The 22822-nt window shown below is 41.9% G+C and overlaps 1 pseudogene across 1 annotated transcript; it reads left to right on the top strand.

Moving 5' to 3' along the window:
• The first annotated feature begins 3521 nt into the window (after positions 1–3521).
• LOC311187532 (inter-alpha-trypsin inhibitor heavy chain H6-like) lies at positions 3522–22600 on the top strand (annotated as a pseudogene). Its single transcript has 2 exons — positions 3522–3703; positions 21375–22600. The product of its transcript is annotated as an inter-alpha-trypsin inhibitor heavy chain H6-like (transcript).
• Positions 22601–22822: the final 222 nt, after the last annotated feature.

The raw sequence follows: 22822 nt of genomic DNA, 5'->3' as shown, positions 1-22822 counted from the left end.
TATCATACATTAGGAGCTGGACCACGGAAAGGGATAGAGCAGTGAGGGAAGTAGAAAACCAGTAACTAGGACAGGTGACTAGGCCAGCTGAAGCAGCATAAAGAGCATATCAGAGGCTAGTAGCATTGAGGGGGGTATCTTAATTGTTTCCCATTTTCTATTCTAGAGCCATTTTCACCCATGTCCCTGGGCTCCATGCCCAAGGAATCTAACTTATTGATGGCATCATCTTGTTCTGTGAAAAAGAGACTTTGGCAAAAGATGAAATGTAGCAGGATCCTCAATGATCATGTCATGATTTCCCTGGAATCCCTACTCAGAATAAGAAGGGCATCAAGAGGGCAGAGTGAAGTGCAGGCTGACATTAAGGATACCGTTGCAGGACTTGTAGACCTAAGATATTTCCTGGCTGATAATCTTAGTTGATCTTGCTCATCTGGTGTTCAGAGGCCACACTTGCTATATAAAATTATTAAATTATTTGTTTGAAATACAGATGCACGGGGTAAACCCTCTGAACTCTTGATCAGTAAAATAAGAACCAATAACATGCTTTTAACAAGTTTGCAGGTAAACCTGATGTCTGGTCAGATTGGAGAATAATTGAACAGACCTTCTGGCCTACCCACCTCCATGAAAGAGGAGTAGACAGTGACAGGGATTTCACTTATGTGATGTGGCCACCCTCACCACGCTGATGGCAGCTGAGGGGAGTTTGAGAGGTTGATGACCTGTTATCTGGATCATACATCTGATTTACAGGATGTGAGGTGTGTCTGGGAGCAGGCTGGGTAGGCATGTGATTTTACCAGAAGTTCTCACCTATTCACGTAGGGGAGGAACTGCCTTTGGCTTGGGCATGTGCAGGCTGGGTGACTGCACATGCAAAGTGAACGGCTGCACATGCCAGGTGAACTGCTGCAAAGTGCCGTGAGAGGGTGGAGACAAAGCCTGCACAGGCACTTGTAAATGAAATCAAGGTTGGAGTGAAGGGAAGGGCAAGATGTCCCATCTCCTCTTCCTCTTCCCCCCCCTCCAGTGAGGAGATAGAGTGGCCAGTCTTGTGATCAGAGTGCCTGAACAGCAGAGAGGAGAATAAGCTTGTGATCCCAGGGCAGAGCCTGCTTCAGGCTTCTGGGCAGCACAGACCCTCAGCAAGTCCAAACTTCCCTAGACTGAGCTGACACTGGTCCTGGGAGCCCTCCCAGATGCCCCCTCCCCTTCCCTCAGCTGTCCCAGCCCCAGGCTCTGCAGAGGGAGAGATGGGGTGGGGGAAGGGGGCCAGCAGCCAATCACATCCCTGATAGCTCAAGGCATCTGCACCTGGCTTAACCAATCCCCTCTGAACAAGCAGTCTCTGCTCCCTCCCCCTAGCCCTGCTCTGCCCAGCAACAAGAGAAAGTAGGATTAAGGAGAGGGAGGCCCTGCAAACTCTCAGCCCCTGGCAGCAATGGAGCTGGGCCCCAGACTCACTGTACGGAGGGAGGTTAAAACAATACTCAGAGTTCCTGGAGGCCAGGCAAAATGTCCCTAGGGGCCGCCAAGACTGTGCAAGCCCAGCTCTCACAGACAGGAATTCACATATTACAGAGATCCTGATCCTGGAACCTTGGGCCCGAAGACAGTCTCATTCACTCCTCAGCTCTGGGGCAGGTTCCGGGGCTGACAGTCTGAATAACAGAAGCACAGTTCTGTTGAAGATGGACATTGAACAAACAATCACACAAATGCCTGTTTAACCAGAAACAGTGATAAGGCCCTGGAAGGAAAAGAACAGGGTGTGCAGAAGAATAAGGGGGACCTGGTTAAGACTGGTTTGCACAGTTCTTGGTTTCACTTCTTTTGGTCCAGATTTACAACAGCCGTTTTATTCATCACTTTGCCCCCAGAGGCCTCCCACCTGTAGAGAAACGTGTGGTGTTCATTACTGACCCGAGTGGCTCCGAGTTTGGTACCAAGTTCAGTGAAGCAGGTAGCAAAGACCCTGAGGACCTCCTGTAATTAGAAGGCTCAGAAAGCAGAGAGTACTGGAGCTGTGGTTTCCTGGGACCAGTGACCATACTATCCTATCACCCTGGGATTTTGTAGGCCTGGGCCTACCTTACAAGAGCCATGTAGATCTGTAGCCACGGAGTCCTGGGAACATCGAAACAATAGACTGTGGGGCCTGGAACTACTGAGACCCTCCACTGCGAAAGTCCAGGTTTCTTAAAAGAGTCCAGAACCACAGAAGCTTCAACTACAATATTCTGGTCACATAAAACCTGAGCCAAGAAAAAAAATTAAGGCCTTAAGCATGTGAGACCATGAATCTTCCTGACCCCACAGATTTGCTACTGTTTTATTTCAAGGTCTGGAAAATACAGTGTACTGGCCGTGCAGTTCTTAGAAACCATAAAGTCCTGGGTCCACCCAGACAGAAATCTCGTAGTCCTTCTCCCAGAGCATCCTTGAGACAGAACACTGGCACTCTAGAACAAAGAGGCTTGGACTTTAGGTCTTGAATTTATGATGTTATGGAAGCCACATTTTGAACCATAGTACTTAGGGGCTCTAGAATATAAGGTTCAAATATGCTGGCATAGCCTTTGTACCGTTGAAACATTGAGCCACAGAGGTCTTGGGAGCTAGAGCTAACTGGCCTGTCTTTTACCACAGTGTAATCAACCTGTGGGGAGGGTAATATTAAAAACCACCACGCTCTAGTCTCCTGTGCAGGGGAAGGGATATACCCATCTCCAACCCTTTCTAGCCCTCCTGCCCCATGTAAGGTGGGGGAAAAACTAAGAAGCACCCTATTCCAGGGGCATAGATGTGCTAAAACCTGAGACCTGCTCATAGAGCTATTAAATGCTGACCCACACACACTTTGCCACCACGTCAACTCAGTTCCTGTTTAACAGGAGGTTACAGCTGTTAAGAACTGCAAGCTTAGACTCTACTTAAGGTGGAATCTCTAGGAAAACCCAAGACAACAGAGGAACCAAAAACAAGAACCCTCAAAGAAGTTTTATCCTCTGATACTTACAATTAGAGCAACCAGCAAACACAGCTTAACTCTTAGCCAGAGAAATATAAAATCTCACACCAGAAGCCTATTTATCTCAGTTCTTTTTACCGGGCATTTGATGTTTGGCTTTCAATAAAAACATACAAGGGAATGCTTAAAGGGAAAACAACAACAACAACAACACAGTCTTAAGGGAAAAATCAAGCATGAAACTAAACTGATGTGGAATATTTTTTGGAATTATCAGTCTGGGGGGATGTGTTGGGGTGGCAGCAAAGGGTCGAGGCAGTTGCAATGGAGGATTACTGGGACTTTGGTGGTGGGTGTGTTGAAGTAGCATGCATTTGCAGAGGTGTAAACCTATACCCCTGAGACATATAGTGAGATGTAAATCAACATCACTTCAATAAATCCAACTTAACAAAAGTAAATAAATAAATGAAAATAGCAATGACTAATATAGGAAGGCTTCCAATGGAAAATGTGGACACCATTCAAGAATAAATGGGTAATGTTAGCAGAGATATATATCCTGGGGAAATCAAAAGGAAATGCTAGAGATGAAGATACTCGAACAGAAGTGAGGAATGCATTTGTTGGGCCCATTAGGAGACTGAACATGGCCAAAGGAAGAATCATTGAGCTTGAAGATCTGTCAACAGAGACTTTCCAAACTGAAAAAGAAATAGAAAGGTAATGAAAAGCATCAATAGAACTGTAGGACAGCTATAGAATGTGTGAAATGGAAATGCCACAAGGAGAAGAAAGAGAGAAAGTAACAGAAGAAATATTTAAAGGACTAATGGATACAAATTTGCCAGAATAAATGACAGGTCCAGGAAGTTCAGAGAACCCTGAACAGGACAAACATCAGAAAACATTCAAATCAAAACAAAACAAACAAAAACCCCAGATGGAGACATGTCCCATTAAAACTGCAGAAACTCAAAGAAAAAGAGAAAATCCTGTAAAAAGCCCATGGAAAAATAACACCTTGCTTATAGAGGATAAGAATTACATCAGACTTCTCTTAAGAAATCATGCAAGTGTGGTGAAAGAAACATTTAAAGTATTGAAGGGAAATAAATAACACCCGTGTGGAATTCTGTGTACTGCAAAATTGTCCTTCCATTGTAAAAGAGAAATAACGACCTTCACGGCCAAATCAAACAAACAAAAATGAGGGCATTGTCACCAATAAACTTGTCTTGCATAAAGCATTCACAGAAATTCTTCACAAAGAAGAAAAATGTAATCCCTCAGATACATGGACCTTTGAAAAGAAAGGAAGCATGTTAGAGAAGTAATAAATGAAGATAAAACATTTTGTTTTGTAATTAGTTGATCTAATAGTTAACAGGTTGTTCGAAATAATAATAGCCATAGAATATTGAGCTACTGTGGCTTATTAATAAGTGGAATCAAGGACAGCAATGCTGTAAGGGGCAGGAGGTAGGAATTGGGAATACTCTGTTACTGGGTACTTTTAATGTGCATGAAGCTGAATGGTGTTATTCCAAAGTAGACTTTGATTAGTTCTAAAACCATATTGCAACTTTAGGACAACCACTGCAAAATTTCTTTTTAACATGATGGATATACTAAGAGACAAGATAAAGTGGGGTCGTATAAAACATTCATTTGAAACCAGAGAAGGCAGACAAAGTACAGAGACAAAAATAAAAAGAGCAAGGGCTGCATTAGAAAAGAGTTTTTTATATGGCAAATGTGAATCAATACATCGTTGATATTTTTTATTAGGGAAAAATGCATTTATGCCCATATACATATGGGGGTGTGTGTGTGTATGTTATCTATATAAATGTAGGTATACATATACATATATATGTGGTATCATTTATAATATGCAAATATATAATACACAACCAATCTTTTTCTCCTAAAACTTGTGAAACGGAAGATTGAAATGGAGTTTGCTACGTCAAGGACCCTAAAGTGGAGTCAGGAGCCCATTAAAAGAAGAATCGCTTTGTTTTAAAATTTTATTTCTTTATTGTATTCTTTTTATTGTGTTAACAATGGTTTACAACATGGCATATAATTTGGGGGTATAGGTTCACACTTCTTGAGATGTACATTACAACACCATGTCCACCACCAAAGCACTCATGATCTATCACTACAGCCCGTTGGGGACCCTCCCCACTCTGTTCTCCTCCACCCGAACTCCACATCTGATAGCTTCATTTCTAAAGTCGGATTTCTAGTGTGTGTTTTGGTTTAGTTTTCCTAATCCTGTTTTGTATCTCTGTATTCCACACATGAGTGAAATTGTGCAGTATTTATCTACTTATGACTTATTTCACTTAGCATAAACACCCCTTCCCAGTTCCATCCATGTTATGGCAAATGACCAGATTACATCTTTTTTTTAATAGCTCAGCTGTATTCTATTGTGTATGTATGTGCCACGTCTTCTTAATCTGTCATTGAGCACTTAGGTTGTTTCCATGCATGGCTATCGTAAATAGTGCTGCAGTGGACACAGGAGTGCATATATCCCTTCGAATTGGTGTTCTGCATCTTTGGGTAGACACCTAGGAGTGAGATCGCTGTAAGTAGAGGTATGGCCCATAAGGTAGAACTATTTTTAAAAATTAGAAAATTCCATGCTCTTTTCCAGAGGGACTGGACTAATCTGATTTCCCACCAGCAGTGTACAAATGTCCCCTTTACTCCACACACTTGCCATAACTTGTTGTTTCTGGTCTTTTTGATATGGGAAAATCTCAAAGGAGTGAGGTGGCATCTCATCTTGGTTCTGATTTACATTTCCCTTATGATAACTAGTGATGGGAATTTTTTCACATGCCCATTGGCTATCTGTATGTCTTTGGGAAGGCTCCATTTAGCTCTTCTGCCCATTTTAAAATTGATTTGGTTTCCTTATGTTGGGTTGTATGTTTCTTTGTAGATCTTGGATAATAGCCCCTTGATGGATGTGTGATGTGCAAATATTTTCTTTCACTGAGTAGGCTGTCCTTTCATATTTATGACAGTTTCTTTCACTGTGCAGAAGCTTTTTAGTTTGGTGTAGCCCCATTTACTTTTGTTTCCCTAACCATTGGAGCAGCGCCCAATGGTGTCACTGAAGCTTGGACTGTTTTGTCTGTTTTCTTCTAAGTATCATATGGTTTCGGGTATTATAATTTTGAGTGATTTTTTTTTTTCCTTTGAACCTTCACATTTTTTTTAATTTCATTTTCTTCCTTTCCTTTCCTTGCTTTTTTTTTTTTAATTCGTCTTTTTTTTTAATTTTTTACATCATTTTTCATTTTTTGTACAAAACTTGATTTCTCCCCTCAGCTGTAATCCCCATAAATCTCCCCAAACCACCACAGTCCCTTGTGCTCTTCCCTCCCCTGTTTTCACGCTCTTGTTCCCCTCTCCCCTGCCGTATGTCTCAGAGCTATAATTTGCCTGCTAGTTTTGTCTCTTTTTCCCCGATGTCCCTTTGTTCAGTTTCCTTATATTCCCCCTATAAGTGAAACCATGCGATCTTTTTTTCTTTTTCCTTCTGATTTACTTCACTGCGCATAATCCCTTCCAGCACCATCCATGTTGCTGCAAATGACATGGGCTTATCTTTTTTGATCGCTGAGTAGTATTCCATTGTGTATATACACCACATCTTCTTGATCCAGTCATCGGTTTGGGGGCATTTAGGTTGTATCCATATCTTAGCTATTATAAATAGTGCAGCAGTGAACTGTCACCATAGTCCCTTTGTTACAGGGCAACCCTGATATGAAATGGGTTGCCTGACTGTGAGTCCTCACCCATGCGCTTAAAGGGACTTATAATAAGACTCAATTGCAGGCACACACAGAAAGGTTAATAAAGGGTTTATTTACAAAAGAAGGGGAAATGAAGAAATGAGTAACTCAGGGAGAAAGAGGGGGAGATAAATTTGTGAATGCATCCTACCAGTTCTGCTGAAGTGGAGTCCCATAGCACGCTGAGAAACGGCGAAAAACCAAGAGAGAGAGAGAGAGAGAGAGAGAGAGAGAGAGAGAGAGAGAGAGAGAGAGAGAGCCCCAAGGCCCACATGTCAGGTTATATACCAAACCTGGTTGCTTAACTCCACCCTCAGTTCCCAGCAATCCTTCCTTTGGTGATGATGACGTTAAGGGATTTGTAGTTCTTGGTGTCTTAGATCTCTTTGGCCTGGAGTGGGGGTGGAGTCCATAAAACCTGTGTTTGTGGAGTTTGTTCAGGGCATCCTTTCACTCCAACATCTTGTGCTCTTCCCTCCCCTCTTTGCACCCCTTTGTTCCCACTCCTCTGCTGTATGTCTCAGAGCTATAATTTTCCTGCTAGTTTTGTCTCTTTTTTCCTCTGTCTCTTTGTTTAGTTTCCCTATATTCCTCCTATAAGTGAAACCATGCCATCTTTTTCTTTTTCCTTCTGATTTATTTCACTGAGCATAATCCCTTCCAGCTCCATCCATGTTGCTGCAAATGATATGGGCTTATCTTTTTTGATTGCTGAGTAGTATTCCATTGTGTATATCTACCACATCTTCTTGATCCAGTCATCTCTTTTTGGGCATTTGGGTTTTTTCCATATCTTAGCTATTGTAAATAGTGCTGCAGTAAACACAGGAGTACCAGTTTCCTTTTGAGTTAATGTGTTTGGCCCTTTCCCTAGGAGTGGAATTGCTGGGTCATGTGGTATCTTCATTTTGAGTAATTTCAGGGTCCTCCACAGAGCTTTCCATAGTGGTTGGACCAGTTTGCATTCCCATCAGCAGTGTAAGAGGGCTCCTTTTTCTCCACTTCCTCGCCAGCATTTGTTGTTGCCAGTTTTTTAATTTTAATAATTTTGTTTTTTTAATATATTTTTACACCAGTCTTCATTTTTTTTTTTTTACAATGTATGCTTTCTCATTTCAGTTATACTCCCTGTGAAATTCCCAGCACCAGATCACCAGTGTACCATCACCATAGTCCCTTGTGCTCTCCCCACCCGTTTTCATCCTACTCCCTTCTCCCCCGCTGCAGAATGTCTCTGGTTTATAGTTGCTTGTTGATTTTGATTTTCACTTTATTATAATAACTTTTTTTTTCCTGATCCCTTATTTGGATCCTCTACATTCCTCCTATAAGTGAAACTATCTGGTATTTTTCTTTTTCTTTCTGGCTTATTTCACTGAGCATGATCCCTTCCAGCTCTATCCATTTTGCTGTGAATTGTTGCCAGTTTTTATAATATTGACCTTTCTCACTGGTGTAAGGTGGTATCTCATTGTGGTTTTGATTTGCATTTTCCTGCTTGTAAGGGATAGGGAGCATTTTCACGTGCCTGTTGGCCATCTGCAGTTCCTCTTTGGAGCAGTGTCTTTTTAGCTCTTCTGCCCGTTTTTAAACTGAATTGTTGGCTTTATTGTTGTTGAGTTGTGTGAGCTCTTTGTAGATCTTCAAAATCAGTCCCTTATCCATTTTGTGGAGGGCAAATATTTTCTCCCAATATGTGGAGTATCTCCTCGTCCTGATTATTGTCCCTTTTGCAGTACAGAAGCCTTTTAGTTTGATGTAGTCCCAGCTGTTTATCTTTTCCGTCATTTTATTTGCTTCTGGATATGAGTCCTCAAAGATGTTTCTGAGGTGTATGTTGTGGAGTGTTTTGACTGTTTTTTCCTACATATGCTATGTATTCAGGCCTTAGATACAAGTCTTTTATTATCCATTTTCAGTTGGTTTGTGTGTATGGTGTGAGGTAGTAGTCTAGTTTCATTCTTTTGCATGTAGTGGTCCAGTATTCCCAGCACCAATACTGAAGAGACTATCCTTGTTCCACTGTTTATTCTTTGCTCCTTTATCATAACTTAGTTGGCAATATATATATGTGGCTTTATTTCTGGGTTTTCAATTCAATTTCTTTGGCCTGTGTGTCTGTTTTTGTTTCAGTGCCATGCTGTTTTAAGTATTGTGGCTTTGTAGTATAGTTTGAAGTCTGGGAATGTAATACCTCCATTATCCCTCTTTTTAGTCAGAACAGCTATGGCTATTCAAGGTTTTTGTGTGTGTGTGTGTGATTCCATTTGAATTTCAGCAATATTTGTTCTATTTCTTTGATGAATGCCATTGACATTATTTTTTAAAGAAGGGTTTTTGTTTTTGTTTTTGTTTTTCTAAAGGTTTATTTATTTATGCATACAAGAACTGGGGCACAGGACAGAGGTTTGGGGCAGGGGGTGAGAGGATTCACCAGAGACAGAGTGGGGAACAGAACAGACAGATTGACTGAAATACACTGCTGAGGGGAGCAGCGGGCGAGTCAGGTGAGGTCTGCTGTGCCATGTAGGTATCTCCCTGGCCGGCCGGGGGCTCGAACTCGTGCTGCAGTGGCTGCGGATTGCTTCATAGGTTGCGTCTTAACCCCTTGCGCCACCAGGGAGGCCCGCCATTGACATTTTTATTGGAATCGCGTTGTATCTGTAAATTGTTTTCGGTAGGGCAGCTATTTTGATAATGTTAAATCTTCCAATCCATGAGCAGGGGATGTCTTTCCATTTCTTTGTGTCTTCTTCTAGGTCTTTCACTTCCTTTGTTAGGTTTATACCCAGGTATTTAATTTTACTTTGGTACAATTGTAAATGGGATGGATTTCTTAGTTTCTTCTTCTTCACACTGATTGTTTGCACATAGGAAGGCTACTGATTCTTACGTGTTGATTTTGTAACCTGCTACTTTACCAAGCTGGTTTATTATTTCAATTAGTTTTCCTGTTGTGTTTTTAGGGTTCTTTCTATATTTTATCATATCATCTGCAAATAGTGGTAGCTTTACTTCTTTCCCCATTTGGATTTCTTTCTCTTGTATGTCTTTCTCTTGCCCACTTGCTCTACCTAGGACTTCCAGTATTATATTGAAAAGCAGTGGTGAGGGTGGGCATCCTTGTCTTGTTCCAGATCTTAAAGGGAAAGGCTTTCAGTTTTTCATCATTTAGAACAATGTTGGCTGTGGGCTTGCCATATGTGACTTTTGTTACATTATGGTGTGTTCCTTCTATCACAAGAATTTCAAGGGCCTTCATCATAGTGGATATTGGACTTTGTCAAAGGCTTTCTCAGCATCTATTGATATGAACATATGGTTCTTATTTTTCTACTTGTTGATGTGTTGAGTTATTGATACATTAATTGATTTTCTGATGTTGAACCATCCCGTGTCCCTGGAATAAATCCCATTTGGTCATGGTGTGTTATCCATTTGAGGGATTGTTGGATTCGGTTTATTTTGAGTGAATTTTTGCATATGGCATGAGATAGCAGTCTAGTTCTCCTCTTTTGCATACAACTGTATAGTTTTCCTAACACCCTTTTGCAGAAGAGACTTTCCTTTCTCCTTTTTATACGTGTGGCTCCTTTGTTGTAGGTTGGTTATCCATATAAGTGTGGATTTATTTCTGGGTTCCCAATGCTATTCCATTCTGTCTATTTTTATTCCAATACCACACTGTTTTTATTACTGTGTCTCTGCACTATAGTTTGATGTCTGGCAATGTGAGAACAGATTTCTTTTTTGTCAAGATTGCTTTGGCTAAACAGGGTCTTTTGTAGTGTCACATACATTTCATTAATGTTTGCTATATTTCTTTGAATAATGCCATTGAAAGTGTGATGTGGATTGCATTGAATCATATTGCTTTGGGTAAGAAGGCCATTTTAACAATGTTGATTCTTCCAATCTACAACCATGGAATATGTTTCCATTTTCTTGCATCATATTCTATTTCTTTTAGCAATGTCTCATAGGTCTCATTGAAAAGGCCACCTCCTTAGTTAGGTTTGGTCCTGCGTGTTTAGTACATTTTGATGCTACTTTATTATTTTTTAAAAAGATTTATTTATTTATTTATACAAGCACTGGGTAAAGTCAGAGGCGCGGGAGGGTGAGAGAATGCACCAGAGCCAGAGCGGAGAGTATAACAGGCAGAGTTACGAAGCACACTGCTGAGGGGAGCAGCGGGCGGCAGGAGAGGTCTGCACGCCATGTGGGACCCTCGCCCAGCAGCCGGGGATCGAACCCATGCTGCAGAAGCTGCGGGGAGCTTTCGCAACCCAGCGCTCAACTGCTGCACCACCGGGGAGCCCCTTTGATGCTACTTTAAATGGGTTTGTGGTATTGATTTCTCAGCCTTCTAGTTCATTGTTTGCACAGGGGCATGCAGCAGCCTTTTGTAGGTTGATTTTGTAACCTTCCCCATTTCCTATATTGATTTATTGTTTCTTACAGATTTTAACTGTAGTCTTTTTTTTTTAAGATTTATTTTTATTTATACAAGAGCTGGGGTACAGGCCAGAGTCGCGGGAGGGTGAGAGGATTCACCACAGACAGAGCGGTGAGCAGACAGGCAGACGGACCAAAGGCACTGCTGGGGGGAGCAGCGGGCAAGGCAGGAGAGGCCTGCCTCACCATGTGGGATTCTCCCCGGCCGGCCAGGATCAAACTGGCGCTGCGGAGGCTGCAGACATCTTCACAGTGCAGCGCTCAACCCACTGCGCCACCGGGGAGGCCCCTTTAACTGGAGTCTTTAGTGTTTTCTATATATGTTCTCATGTCATCAGCATATAGTGATAGTTTTACATTTTCATTTCCAATTTGGATTCATCTTATATCTTTCTCTTGCCTAATTGCTCTAGCTCAGAGTTCACATACTCTGTTGAACAGTAGTGATGAGAGTGGACATACTAGTCGTGTACCTGATATTACAGGAAAAGGGTTCAGTTTCAGGGGGCCTCCCTGGTGGCCAAGGGGTTAAGTCTCAGCACTATCATGGCTGTGTCCTGAGTTCGATCCCTGGCTAGGGAGCTAATCCACATATGGTCAGCCGACCTCTCCTGTCTTGTCCGCTGCTTCCCTTAGCAGTGTGTTTCAGTAGATCTGCCTATTCTGTTCCCCCACTCTGTCTCTGGTGAATCCTCTCACTGCCTGCACCTCTGGCCTACACCCCAGTTCTTCAATATATAAATAAATAAATATTTTTTTAAAAAGAGAAAAGAGTTCAGTTTCTCACTAGAGAGTATGATGCTAGCTGTGGGTTTGGCATACACAGCCTTTATTATGTTGAGGTTTGTGCCTTCCATCTCCATGTTACTAAGAGATTTCTATCATAAATGATGCTGCATCTTGTCAAATACCTTCTCTGCATCGATTATATGATCCTGTGATTTTTGTCTTTCCTTGGTTGATATGCTGAATTTCATTGATTTATTTATATATTTGAATCATCCTTTCATCCCTGTAATGAATCCCACTTGGCTGTCATGTATGCCACTTTTACTGTATTGCTGATTTCAGTTTGCTAAGATTTTGTTGAGGATTTCGCAGATCTTTCTTTATCAAGGGTATTTGTTTGTAGTGTTTGAGAGAGAGAGAGAGAGAGAGAGAGAGAGAGAGAGAGAGAGAGAGAAATTTTCTGTCTGCTGTTGGCCTTATAAAATATGTCTGGGGGCCTCCCCTGGTGGTGCAGCGGTTGAACGCTGGGCTGCGAAGCTGCCCTCAGCCTCTGCAGTGCCGGTTCGATCCCTGGCCACCGGCGAGGGTCCCACATGGCACGCAGACCTCTCCTGCTGCGCCTGCTGCTCCCCTTGGCAGTGTATTTCCTCAGTCTGCCTGTCCTGTTCCCTGCTCTGGCTCTGGTGAATTCTCTCCCCCTCCCACACTTCTGACTGTACCCAGTGCTTGTATAAATAAATAAATAATAAATAATAAATAAATAAATATTTAAAAAAATAAATAAAATATGTCTGGGAGCATTCCCTCTTTCTCAATGTTTTGGAAGAGTTTGAGGAGGATAGGCAGTAATTCCTTAATGGAAGTTTGATAGAACTCACTAGTATAACTATCAGGTCTTGGGCATTTGTTTTCTGGGAGAATTTTGATTAGTGTTTTATTTTCCTTGCTTGTTATTGGTCCGCTCAAGTTTTCTATTTCTTCCTGATTCAATGTTGAAAGGCTATATGCTTCTAAGAATTTGTCCATTTTCCAGATTTTCAAGTCAGTTGGCATGAAGTTGTTCATAGTAGTCTCTCACGATGATCATTGTTTCTCAGAAAGTCATAACCTCTGCCCTTTCATTCCTGATCCTATTTATTAGAGTTTCCTGTCCTTTTTTTTTTTTTCTTTTCATAGTGGGTCTAACTACAGTTTTGTCTGTGTTTCCCCCAAAGAAACAGCTTTAAGTTTCATTGATATCTTCAACATTTTTTTGCTTTCTTTTTATTCTTTCCATTCTAATATTTATTCTTTCCTGTTTATAGCGCCTTCTTATTTCATTTGTTCCTCTTTTCCTAGTTCCTTAAGGTATAAGGTCAGATTATTTATTCAAGCTCTTTCCTGTTTCCTGCTATTGGTGTGTGGTGCTATGTACTTCCATATCAGTATGCGTTTGCTGTCTCCCATAGTTTCTGGCAATTTATGTTTTCATCTTCATTTGTCCCAAACTATTATTAAATTTCTTCCTTGATTTTCTCATTAACCCAATTGTCATTTATAGTGATTTATTCAGCATCCACACAGTAGAGGTTTTTCTGAGATTTAGTGGCTTATTTCTAGTTTGACACCACTGGTCAGAGAAGATGCTTGGTATGGTTTCAATCACCATGACTTCCCTGACACTCATTTAGTGACCCAACATGCAGTCTTTCTTAGAGGACCCTCCTTGTGCACTTGAGGAGAACAAGTATTTATGTGTTGTTTTTTTTTTTTCCGGGGGAGGGGGGAGGAGAGTGTTAGTGTCGTATATGTGTAGCAGGCCCAGCTTCTCTTAATCCTCACTTAATGTTCTTGTTTCCTTCTTGGTTTTTGTCTGGTTGATCCATTGATGTAATTGGAAACACATTACTACTATTGTGTTGCAGCCAATATCTGCTTTTGAAGTTTGTTAATAGTTGTACATATTTTGGTGCTTGTTCATTCACTGGATATATGTAGAAGTGTGTTGTGTTTTACTAATCTATTGATCCCTTGACCATGATATAATGTCTAACCCTGTCTCTTGTTAACTTTTTTAAACTGGAAGTTTATTTTATCTGATGTGAGTATGGCTGTCCCATTTGCTTATAGGCTTGTTTTCCCACCATTTACTTTGATCCTATGTTTCTCTTTGGAACTTGGATGGGTCTCCTGGAGGAAACAGAAACTTGATTTTTGTTCTCAGATCCAACCAGCCACGCTGTGCCTTTTGACTGGCAAGTTCAGTCCATTTATATTTATATTGATGACTGATATGTGGGGATTTGCTACTGCCATTTTGTCTTTTGTTTTCCTATTCTATCACTTTAGTTTCTGATTTAATATTTTTGTGGATTTTCTTTGCTTTGATGTAGATAGCAGTGTTCCTTACAACATTTCTTGCAGAGAAATCTAACAGTGTTGGAAGACTCCTTCAGATTTTTTTTTTTTTTGGTCTGTAATGGCTTTAATTTCTCCCCCATGGCTAAGGAGAGTCTCATTGGATATAAGTTTGTTGGCTAGGAGTTTTAGCCATAAGTATTTTGATCCCACTAGTCCATTCTCTCCTTGCCACTAGAGTTTCTTCTGAGAAGTCTGATATTCATCTGATGGGAGTGTGCTTTTAAGTCACGGGCTATTCCCCCCAGGTGCCTTCAAAATTCTTTCTTTGTCTTGAGATCTCATTAGTTTCACTACTATGTGTCTTCATGCATGTCCTGTTGCATTTAGGTAACCAAGTGTTCTTGTGGGTGCATGTCGACCCACACACAGCTGTTGGAGGCCAGTGACCCCCATGTACCTATGCTCACACAGCCTTGAACTGTGAGGAAAGCCAGGAAGGCAGAGGGAGGGCTTAGTAGCCAAAGGTGAAGACGCACAAGCAGGGGAAGAGACCAGCAGCATACAGAGACCCGGTGACCTCCAAGGCTAGTGATTGCCAGCCCATCCACAGCATCACAGTGACAATGTGACAAAGAGACAATGATGGTCACTACATAATGATCAAGGGGACAGTACACCAGGAAGTTACAACAATAATCAATATCTATGCACCCAGGACAGAGCTCCAAAATACATTACACAATTTTCTTGAAGCCTAAAACAGACATTGGAGAAAATACATATGTGGTTGGTGACTTCAACACTCCACTCTTATCAATGGACAGATCAACAAGATAAAAAAAAATAAACAAAGACACAATAGCCCTAAACAAGGACCTAGAACACATGGGCCTAACAGACATCTATAGGACACTGCACCCAAAAAACACTGAATACACATTCTTCTCAAGTGCACATAGAGGGCCTCCCTGGTGGTGCAAGGGGTTAAGATGCAACCTATGAAGCAATCCGCAACCACTGCAGCATGAGCTTGATCCCCGGCCATGGAGCTACCCACATGGCGCAGCAGACCACTCCTGGCTCAGCTGCTGCTCCCCTCAGCAGTGTATTTCAGTCAATCCGCCTGTTCTGTTCCCTACTCTGTCTCTGGTGAATCTTTTCATTCCCCCACACCTCTGGCCTGAACCCCTGTTATTGTATGCATAAATAAATAAATCTTTAAAAAAAGTGCACATGGATCATTCTCCAAAGACAGACCACGTACCGGGACTCAAGACAAACATCAACAAATACACGAAGGTCAAAATCATACCAACCATGTTCTCTGACCATAAAGGTGTCAAACCAAAAATCAACTAGGGGAAAAAAAAAAAAGCAAGGAGCCCCCCACCCCACCCCAGCCCATCACATGGAGAGTGATGAGATCAAAGAAGAAACTTAGAAATACATTGAGACAAATGACTAAGAGGACACAACTTTCCAGATCATGTGGGACACAGGAATATCAGTGATATGAGGAAAGTATATGGAAATACAGGCCCACATCAAGAAACAAGAAAGAATCAAAAAAAAAAAAAATGAAAGAAAAGAAAAGGAAAAAAAAAATCCCAGCCTAATTGCCCATCTCAAAGAACTAGGAAAAGAACAACAAAGAGACCTAAAAACCAGTAGAAGAAAGGAAATAATAAAAATTCAAGTAGAGATAAGTGAAATTAAAAAGACAGTACAAAAGATCAATGGAACCAAAAGCTGTTTCTTTGAAAAATAAACAAAAATGGACAAACCTCTAGCTAGGCTCACAAAGGAAAAAAAGGGAGGTACTCAAATAAATAGGATCATTAAAAAAAAGAGGAAAGAGTACAACAGACACAGCAGAAATCCAGATGATAACAAAAAATTACTATGAATATTTGTAGGCAAACAAGCTCAACAATCTAGATGAGATGGATAAATTCTTCGATCTATATAATCACTCAAGGCTGAATAAAGAAGAGATAGTAAACCTAAACAAGCCAATTACAAGTAATGAAATCAAAACAGTAATCAAAACCCTCCCCCAAAACAAAAGCCCAGGACAAGAGGGTTACACAAATGATTTCCACCAAACATTCAACGATGGACTGATACCTGTCCTACAAAAATTCTTCCCCAAATTGAGAAAGACTGAATACTACCAAGTACATTTTGCAAAGCCAACATTACACTATTACCAAAACCAAATAAAGACAGCACAAAAAATATAAAACAACGGACCGGTCTCCCTAATGAGCACAGATGCAAAATTATTCAACGAAATCCTAGCAAATGGAACACAAGAATGCATCAAAAGGATAATACATCATGAACAAGTGAGATTTATACCAGGGACACAAGGATGGTTCAACATCCGAAAATCAATCAATGTAATTCACCACATCAAAAAAAAAAAAAAAAAAAAGGAAAAATAAAACCATGTGATCATATCAGTAGTTTCTGAGAAGGCATTTGACAGAAGTTCAACATCCATTACAATGAAGGCCCTCAAAATTCTTGGAATAGAAGGAACATACCTCAACTTAATAAAAGGCATATAGGGCCAACCTATGGCCAATATCATTCTTAGTGGTGAGAAACTAAAAGCCTTCCCTTTAAGTTCTTGGATAAGACAAGGATGCCAACTCTCACCACTGCTTTTCACTATAATAATGAAGGTCCTAGCTAGAGTAATTAGGCAAGAGAAAGACATACAAGGAATCCAAATAGGGAAAGAAGTACAACTATCACTATTCACGGATCATATGATAATATATAAGGAGAACCCTAACAACTCCACAGAAAAGCTAATTAAAACAATAAACCAGTTTAGTAAAGTAGCAGGCTACAAAATCAACACACAAAAATCAGGAGCCTTCTTATATGCAGATGATCTATCTGAAGAAGAAGAAATGAAGAAAACCACCCCATTCACAATTTTACCAAAAAATAATTAAACACCCGGGAATAAACCTCACAAAGGAAGTGAAACACCTATACAAAGAAAACTACAAAACATTGATAAAAGAAATAGAACAAGACACAAAGAAATGGGAAGACATTCCGTTCTCATGGTTTGGAAGAATTAACGTTATCAAAATGGCCATTCTACTGAAAGCAATTTACTGATTCAATGCAATTCCAATAAAAATCTCAAAGGCATTCTTCAAAGATATAGAACAAGTATTGATGAAATTCATATGGAATTACAAAAAAACCGTGAGTAGCCAGAGGTCTCCTGACTAGAAAAAGGAAGAATGGAGGCACTACACTCCCAGACTTCAAATTGTACTACAAAGCCATAATACTTAAAACAGCATGGCACTGGAACAAAAACAGACCCACAGATCAATGGAATTGAATTTAAAATGCAGCCATACGCTGGAAGGGATCATGCTCAGCGAAATAAGCCAAAAAGAAAAAGAAAAATACCGGATGGTCTCACTCATAGCAGGAATCTAGAAAACTTAAATAAGGGACCATGAAAATGAATAACTATAAGAAAGTGAAAATCAAAATCAACAAAAAACTATGAACCAGAGACACTTTTAGGGGGGCGGGGGCGGGAGGGGAGGGATTGGGGTCAGAATGGGGGGGCTGCAATTGTATGGGGAATATAAAAATAAAATTTATTATTTAAAAAAAATAAAAAATAAAATAAAATGCAGCCATAAAGTCACACATATATAGACCACTAATCTATGCCAAAGGTGAAAATAATATGTACTGGGACAAGGACAGTCGCTTCAATAAATGGTGCTGGGAAAAGTGGACTGCTACATGAAAAAGAATGAAACTAGACAACTACCTCACACCATGCACAAAGATTAGCTCAAAATGGATAAAAGACCTGAATGTAAGGCCTGTACCCATACAATATGTAGAAGAAAACATGGGCAAATGACTCCATGACATAGATCTCAGAAATACCTTTAATGACTCATCCCATGAAACAAATAAAATGAAGGGAAAGATAAACACCTGGGACTACATGAAGCCAAAAAACTTCCGTAGAGCAAAAGAGACACCCTACAGATTGGGAGAAAATGTTTCCACTGCACACACCTGATAAGGGGCTGATATCAAAGATCTACAAAGAGCTTGCTTACAAAACTCAACAAAAACAAAATAAAGAATCCTGTCAAAGAATGGGCAGAAAAGCTAAAAAGAGGGACTGCGGACTGGAACTAATTGATATCTACACAATACTTCATCCAGCAAGAGCACCACACGCATCTTAAGATCACATGGAACTTTTACCAGATAGACTACACTGTAGGCCATAAAACACACCTTGACAAATTTATTATAATATGAATCTTACAAAGTATGCTCTCAGATCAAATGGAACTAAAGTGAAAATCTAAAATACAAAGATAGCTGGAAAATCTCAAGTTATAGATTAAACAGCATACTTCCAAAAACATAATCTGTCCTGGCGGAGGATGGTGGTGCTTTCGTGGTGGGTGTAGTGCAATAACATGCATCAGAAGAGGTGTATGAATCTATACCACTGAATCATATGTAGTGTTGTAAACTGACATTAACTCAATTAAAAAAATTACACAATAAAAATTAGAATAAATAAATAAAACAGGAGGTTCTCAAGAAAGGCCATCCTCTGAGAGGAAAAGCCCTCTCAAAGGAAACAAGAGCGACTGTTGAGCAAGAATGCTCAGCTCCTTATCCTGGAATGTGACCTATCCTCTGAGTTCTCCCTATGACAGTATAGATTCTAACCCACTCAGAAGTATTCAAGGCATATTCTGTCAGTTTAAGATAAGAGAGAGAGAGAGAGAGAGAGAGAGAGAGAGAGAGAGAGAGAGAGAGAGAGAGAGAGAGAGAGAGAGAGAGAGGTGGGGGGGGAGGGAGAGACAGAGAGATAGAGAGACAGAGAGACAGAGAGAGAGATGAACTTACCCTGGTCTTGGGATCCCATACCTATATTAAAGGTTGAAGGTATACAAATGTACTTGAAATAATTGCCTGTAACAACTCCAAAATACGGATTTGAATGCCTAGTCCATCAACGACTAATTGTGTAAACTTGAGGAGTAAGTTGCTCCACCTCTCTGAGCCTGTAAAATTGGGGTGATATTAACTAGTACGTTTTTCACTGTGTTGTTTGAGGAGTAAATCAACGATGTACCTAAGTGTTTGGTACAGTGCCTGGGACATCACATGTGCCCTATCAATGCTACCTAATGCTGGAGCATACATAACCTACTCCCTGAACCTAGTTTGTGCTTAGTCCTAGGCTAAGTATTGTCAGGAGAAAGGAACCAAGAGGAAGGAATGTTGTAAGCCCTCTCGTCAGAGGGCTCAGTATCTGAATGGAGAGTGAAAATATTCTGCATGAAACAATCTGCAAACAGTCTGGGACAGGAAATTCCCTGGTGCAAAGGCCGTGAGTCAGAGTAGACAGCCAAGGAAGGGCTGCCCAGAGAAGGAGCAAATAAAGGAGCAGGGAAGATGTAAGCAAAGGGGTTGTGGGAAGGTCATCTATCTAAAGGGGCACAACAAGAGCAAAATTGTGGAGATGAAATGGAAGCTGGGTTGTCCGAGGGGGTGGTAAGAAAACCAACCTTGAAGAAATGGAGGATGAGATAGATTAGACAGAACAGACCCAAAGCGTGCAAGGTCATTGACAGGCAGCTATGAGAACCTGAAATCATAAAGTTCTTACATTGTGAAGTCCTGGAGTCAGTGAATCCTGGGTTATGGGGTCCAGGAACCATAGAACGCATATGGGTTCCAGAGCTCTGAAAGTGTCAAGTTTGAACCTCTTAGAACACCACTGTCTGACAGAACTTTCTTGATGCTACAAATCTCAAAGTCAGAGGCGTCCAATATAGTAGCGTATTGAACACTTGGAATGTTACCTACTGCCAAAGGAAACAAGTTGTATTTTTTCTTTAATTTGAATTAGCTTCCATTTACTTTTCAATAGGTACATGTAACTAGCAGCTACCATTGCACTGTGTAGTTCTAGGCTGTGGGTCATAGAGCTTATAGAGGATTCTGACATGAGAACCCCAGATTTACAGAGTGCCGAAGTCAGAGGGTCTTCAAAGGATGCAACACGTAAACCCTTAATGCCGTCCATAGAAAGTCTTTCAGGCTCATGGACCTCAAGTCTTGTTCCATCTCTTTCACCTCAGTCATCCCACAGGCGGAAAGGTACACATTAGTGTCTGGAAAGCTGGAAGTTCCATCCAGGCCACCACCCTGAATGTCCACAGTGTCAAGGACTACATGACTGATGGTTGTAAGTGTCAAACCTATCCACCCAAATGGACAGGCTGTGATGATGTGGGGAATTCTTAAAATGTTCCCTTCATTCCCCCATCCACCTGACCTCTCAGAATGCCTAAAATGTCACTATTACATTTCACACAAATATGTCCCTTCATGCTTGTGAGTAGCTTTACCTAGTGGAAAGAACACAGCTGGTTCTTCGTGCATTTTAGGGTACATTCCTCTTTGGGCCCAAGTGTCCTCTCACTGTATAGGACATACTCAGAAAAATTTGCTAAGACTTTTTCTTCAAAATCAATGATCTAGGTACCTATTTCCAAGTATTTGAACAAGACACTGCCCTGATTCTGGTTTTTCATCAATCCCCTCTCCCACAATTACTGAAGTCTCCCCCACCCACCATCTCCTGTCAGCTCCGCCCTTCCTTCCCCTGCAGCATGGGAGAGATGCTATCCTAAGAGAGCTCCATTCTGATTAGAGAATGAGACAACGGTGCCTCCCCTCCCCCCACCCCCCAAAGGAAAAGCAAAGTAGACCAATGAAAGTCTACAAAAGAGAGGGATATGTCAAGGACATGTGGGCTCCCACTGTCAGATCTCAGGGTGCCAGTGTGGGGGTGGGATAATTGGAAGGATGAGCAATGAGAAAAGTCTGAGCAAAGACAAGAACATGTGACTGAGCCTGGGGAAGTTGCTGAGGTGCCCATGGTGTCTGCACTGGGGGGTAGAAATCTGGAAGAGATGGTTTCACATTCTGTTCCCCCAATTAAGGACCAACATCAAGATAGCTCTGCTGGCACCTGCTTCAGTGCTGAATCATAGCAACCAGGAGCTTGGGAGAGGCCCCAGTGCGGGGAGGACCCCTCTCATCATGTTCCTGGCAGATGGGAAGCCCACGGCCTGTGCCATGACCCCCCAATGTAATCCTCTCCAACATCCAACAGGCGCTGGGAAGCGGCGTGTCCCTTTTTCAGCTTGGCCTTTGGGGGTGATTCTGACGTCCCACTGCTGTGTCGCCTGTCTCTCGAGAACCAGGGAGCAGCCCAGCGCATATACGAGGACAATGAATACGAGCAGCCATACAACTGGACGGCCTTTATGAGGAGAACGCCATGTCTCTGCTGGCAGAGTTGGGAGGCTTGATTGGGACCTCCCCTTGGGCTGTTTTCCCCAACTACTTTGGGGGCTCTGAGTTGGTGGTAGCAGGTGCTGCCCAGTGAGCAGGAACTGGGCATCTACCTGGCAACCTATGGTTCCATGAGTCAGCTTCTCATGGCTCGCCACAGTGAGGTGGCCACCAGCACCAGCCAGAAGGCCTTTGGTTGCCCAGGGTAGCCAGCTCCTGATAAAGCCCTCTTTATGTACCACTTCTGGGCCCGCGTCACCATTGGAGAGCTGCTGGAGGCCTGATTCCAAACTCGTGACATCCCCACTGCTGGCTCCCAAAGTCTTCAACCTGTCCTTGAATACAATTTTGTCACACTTCTAACTTCACTGGTCATGGTGCAACCCAAGGGGGCCAGCGAGGAGGCCAGAGACAGACCTCCATCACCGCTGGACCAGGTGTCACCAGCCCCTCATCCACCAGCAGGCGTGACCTGGGAGCAGGCATAGCCCGGCCATCCATGGTAGCCAAGATTGCTCCTAAATCCAGGCTTATGAAACCAAGGTTCTACTTATGCTCACCTACTCCTGTCTCTACAACGAAGATTCCCCGTTCCAAGGAGTTGGATCAGAGCCTCAGGATCAGAGACCTTATAGCCTGTCCACTCCAGCATGCCCAAAGCCCAAAATTCCAGCACAACAGATTTGGCACTTGGAGCAGTCAGTCAACCCTTCAAACAAAAACTACTGCCCTTCGTCCCTCAGATGCTGGACTTCTGAAGCCCAGGACTCCATCACACCAGAATCCTGGTACCCTATTGATTGAGGAAGTTATGAAATGGGTCCAGGCAGTCAGTTTGGATCAGGTGCCCCAAGCCCACTTATCAAATTGAATGTTCAGAACACCCAATAGCACAATGCCAAAGCAACGGACCAAAGCTCGTTCCGGAAAAACAAACCCAGTAACCTGGGAGACACAGTGGACCCCCACAACCTAGGAGACCTCATGGGCTTCAACTGCTCAGCAAGACAACAATGCCAAGACGGCCAACAGCTGAACCCCCACTCCTTGCCCACTATACCCATAGAAACACGCTTCTTGCTCCTTCAGCAGT

Source organism: Talpa europaea (genome assembly GCF_964194135.1).
Source record: "Talpa europaea genome assembly, chromosome: X".
Classification (NCBI taxonomy): domain Eukaryota; kingdom Metazoa; phylum Chordata; class Mammalia; order Eulipotyphla; family Talpidae; genus Talpa; species Talpa europaea.
The sequence above is the reverse complement of the archived record's forward strand: the minus strand, read 5'-3'. Positions and strand labels throughout refer to the sequence as shown.